Below are 4,539 nucleotides of genomic sequence, written 5' to 3'. Positions count from 1 at the left end.
AACTAGAAAGCAAGCTAGGAAATTAGTTCTTCCGAAAAGAGAATTCCATCTTATTAGTTCTTACCAAATTAGTATGTATCTAACACATTCTATTTATTAGTTCTTACAAAAAATTCAGTGGGATCCTATGTTTTTAATCTAAGGGGTAGGACCAGAATCTGATGTGCGTCCAAGTGATGTGATAGTTTGTTTAACCTCACTATTGAGCCACAGTAGAAGTATCTATATTAATGAGCCACAATAGAAGTGTATATATGTAACCTTATAAGTTATAACATAAGTTGACTTTGGTAGGCAGTTAAGATTAACCTAGTATTTCATTGTTTTCATCATCGTTAACCGGCAATAACAGCATCTGGACATCTAATACACATTAGGCCTTTATTTATAGTACATCAGGCCTTTATTATATAGTACTCAAACTTGGATAATGCACAGGATGGGAGGCATATGCTTAAATGCTGATGAAAACCATATTCTTGTCCTCTCATGGTCTTTCACCTTTGGTACCTCTAGTAAAGTGTCTCGGGGAGGCGAAGGCGAAGGTAAACTTCAAGCGGTGTAGCCTTAGGCAGGGTTAAACCCGAGCCTTCTGTCATGTCAACTACCAGTCCGTTTGACTCATTGTCAAAATCAAATGCTTGGAGTATGCGAGCTAGTGACATGTGAAGTGTCTGGAGAGCGAAATTGATCCCTGGGCACATCCTTCGTCCTGATCCAAAGGGTGTGTACTCAAAATGTTGACCCTTGAAGTCAAGATTTGCTGCTTCACCACCAGCACCACCATCGAGTTGTTGAAGAAATCTCTCTGGCCTAAATTCTAATGGGTTTGACCAGACTCGAGGGTCACGATGCAATTTCCACAAGTTAACCAACAAACTTGTGCCTGCTCTGACTTCATACCCACCGACATTGCAGTCTTCGATAGCCTCGTGGGGTACAGAGAGTGGTGCTACTGGGTACAACCGGAGTGTTTCCTTGATAATTGCTTGGATGTAGACCAGGTCAGCAATGTCACGTTCCTCTACTTTTCTTTCCTTCCCGACTTTGGTGTCAAGCTCGTTCATGGCCCTCTTTAAGACACTAGGATTGTTTAGTAGTAGTGAGAGAGCCCATGTCAATGTCAATGATGTAGTGTCTGATGCGGCTATTATAAGTTGCTGCAAGATGAACATAACCAAATCAACTTAACTTAGTTATCACTTATAACGTGTGATCACTATGTAGAAGATATAGAGAGAGGAAAACAGATGACAATTGTTCCATGGAATTGTTTTCTTCAATCATAAAGGTGAAATACATCCTAATCTCTATTGAATATTTACTTGGATGTCGAACCTAGTTAGAAGTCTCACATTTAACGGAATGTTTAAATATTCCGTGCTTGGATTTTCATTCGGAGCAAGCTAGTGGATGGCAGTTCATCAATTGGGAAGGAAGTTCATCTTAAATCTTTGGTTTCTCCTGCTTACTACATTGTTACTGGGCACATCTTGACATAAGATCCTCAAATTACAACAGCAGTTTTGAGATGCTGTAAGAAGCAACACAAGTTATAAAAGGCTTTTAGGGGATTCCTTTTGTACAATGGTGCTTCATAGATAAATTTTCTCGTGTGTTCACCTGTAGGTGTCAGCGGAATATTTTATCATAAATGCAATGGATAATCCTTTATTTGCATAGTGCTGTTGATAAAGTGTTTCCCTTCAAGTATATACATATATATATATGTAACGTTTCATTATACTGCTAGCTAGTAAACTGGATGAATATTTACAGTCTTTGTCCAGGGAAACGTACCAGACAGGTGGCTTTGATGACAGTTTCCTGACTATAGCTGTCGAAAAGCTCGTCTCTTTCTTCACTAAGAACTGATAGCAACACGTCCATGAAGTCATTATCATCATGATTGCTTCGTGGCGCTGTGCTTGAAAGAGTTTGTGATCTCCTTTCTTGTTTATGCTCTTCGAGCCATTTGTCAGCAACTAAGTCCATCTCCTTGGCTATCCTTCTCATGTGTTTCTTATTTCCATCTATGTCCAACCTCCCAAGGAAAGGAAGAACATCAGATGCAACAGAAACCCCGGCTAATTTGGTGAATTCTGTGATAGTCTCGTGTAGCTTTTGGCCTTCTGCTATATCTTTGTTGTGATCAGTGGGGTAGTTTTCGTCATTGTCGTCTTTGAGAAGAAGGGTCTTTCCTATAACCATCCTCAACACTGCATTTCATGGTTAATTCTCCGAATAGTTGGCGCATGTCAACTTTGATCGAAGCAGCTGCTGCACAGCTCTGTTTCATTTGGTTTGGCGTTTTCATCCAGCGGCCATGTAGTCTTCTTATACAGTTGTCAATCTCCGAGTATGGTATATGCTTGAGCAACTCGAGACGCCTACGGGAGAGTATCTGGAGGGTACATATCTTACGTATCTCACGCCAGTAAGGACCATAAGAGGAGAAACAAAACAAGGCAGATGTGAGGTACTTGCCTGCAGCACTAGGTGGTCGATTAGCGAGGCACCTGTCGTTGGTAGTAAAGCATTCCTTAGACAACTCCCAACTGCTTACAACTAGAGTTGGGTACATACCGAACCGGACCATGAATATAGATCCATACTTGTCAGACATGTCTCCGAGAATTTTGCACAAAGGCTTTGGTCCTACTAGCTGAGGAAGATGACCTATTATTGGCCATGCACCTGCAACTTCAGGCAGTGGTACGGATGATAGTTTAGGATCGGTAAGTTTCTTATTGTTGGTTTTTGTGTTCCTGGTCTTTGTAATTAAGACTGACAGATAATAGAAAAGGGATAAGAAAGCTAATAAGCCTGCAATACTTGCAGACCAGAAGTACTGGCTTATGAAGATTGGAAAACCCACCATTTTTACTCGGCGCTTCTGCTGATGATGAAGAGAAGAATGTAAATATGGAAGGGTACTTGCATTGGTGACAGGGTGAGGGCAGTGAATAATGTACATATATTGCCTAGCTACAAGAGATCATTACGTGCACGAGAACTACTACCGTCGTTACACGCCACTTGCCATATTTCCCAGCTTACGTGCACCAAGACATATTTGAGTGACACCTTTAAGGTTTGAATCTGTCTGATGCTTATACATCCTGAGCAAGGATGACACCTTTAAGTTATGGATCTGTCTGGCGCGTATAGATCCTTGACAAGAAAGGTAATTGCTCAATGCTCATCTTATCTCCAAAATCTAACCATATGCTCATCATTACTATTCGTACTTCACAACAAAGAACTCCCAGCTGGAATGTTTCCTTTCTATTCAATTGATTGCATATTTTCCTTTGTTTTACATCTCTGTATTTAGATGTCCAGTTATGGGGTCATACGATAATAATTATCGCTGAATCTCATGTACGTGGATATCTGTGAGATACCAGTTGCTCATTTGTTGGACACGTAGTGGGTTAAGAAATCTTCTAATGGGTTTTTATAACCAAAATATCTGGTCAGCATGATTGTTAGGGTGCTCGTACATTCTTATTGCTACTGTTTTAACATTGTTAATTGCCATCAGGGTACGGTTTTATTTCCCTGCTTACGTGCACCAAGATAGATTTGAGTGACACCTTTAAGTTATGAATCTGTCTGGTGTATATAGATTCTGGGCAAGGATGACACCTTTTAGTTATGAATCTATCTGGCGTATATAGATCCTAGACAAGAAAGGTAAATGCTCATTTTATCTCCAGAGTCTTAACCATATGCTCATCATTGCTATTTGTACTTCACAACAACGAACTGCTACTGTTTTGACATTGCCACTTATGATCAGGGTACAGTTTTATTTCCCTGCTTACGTGCACCAAAATAGATTTGAGTGACACCTTAAAGTTACGAATCTGTCTGGCGTATATAGATCCTGGACAAGGGTGACATCTTTTAGTTATGAATCTATCCGGCGCATATAGATCCTGGACAAGCAATGCGCCCAGAAAGATTTGAGTGACACCTTTATGAATCTGTCGGGCGCGTATAGATCCAGGGCAAGTGTGACACCTTTTTAGTTATGAATCTGTTTGGCACATATAGATTCATAATTAAAAGGTGTTACACTTGCACAGAATCTATGCGCGCCAGACAGATTCATAAAGGTATCACTCAAATCTTTCTGGAGTAAATACTCAATACTCAATGCTTATCTCCAAAGTCTTACCAATATGCTCGTCAGTACTATTCGAACTTCACAACAAAGAACTCTCAGCTGGAATATTTTCTTTCTATTCAATTGATTGCGTATTTTCCTTTTTCTACATCTCTGTATTTGGATGCCCAATTATGGGGCCGTACGATAATAGTTATTGCTGGATCCCAGTTGCTGAATTAACTACTTACGATTTTGTTGGACACAAAGTGGATAAAAAGAATCTTTCGATCGGTATCTATAACCACTGATCTGGTCGGCATGATTGTTAGGGTGCTCCTACATTCTTTTGGACCCCAATAGTCAGGTTTAGACTGCTTGTATATGTCAAAATGTTGCACTAAAGAAACTTGGGTTTCAGTTTG

At 40.1% G+C, this 4,539-nt stretch overlaps 1 pseudogene; it reads right to left on the bottom strand.

The window, feature by feature from the left end:
* Positions 1-447: 447 nt before the first annotated feature.
* LOC113317326 lies at positions 448-2,881 on the bottom strand (annotated as a pseudogene).
* Between the last annotated feature and the right edge of the window lie 1,658 nt (positions 2,882-4,539).

The sequence above is a fragment of the Papaver somniferum genome, chromosome 1 (assembly GCF_003573695.1).
Source record: "Papaver somniferum cultivar HN1 chromosome 1, ASM357369v1, whole genome shotgun sequence".
NCBI classification, from domain to species: Eukaryota; Viridiplantae; Streptophyta; class Magnoliopsida; order Ranunculales; family Papaveraceae; genus Papaver; species Papaver somniferum.
This window is presented reverse-complemented; position numbering and strand designations above follow the sequence as displayed.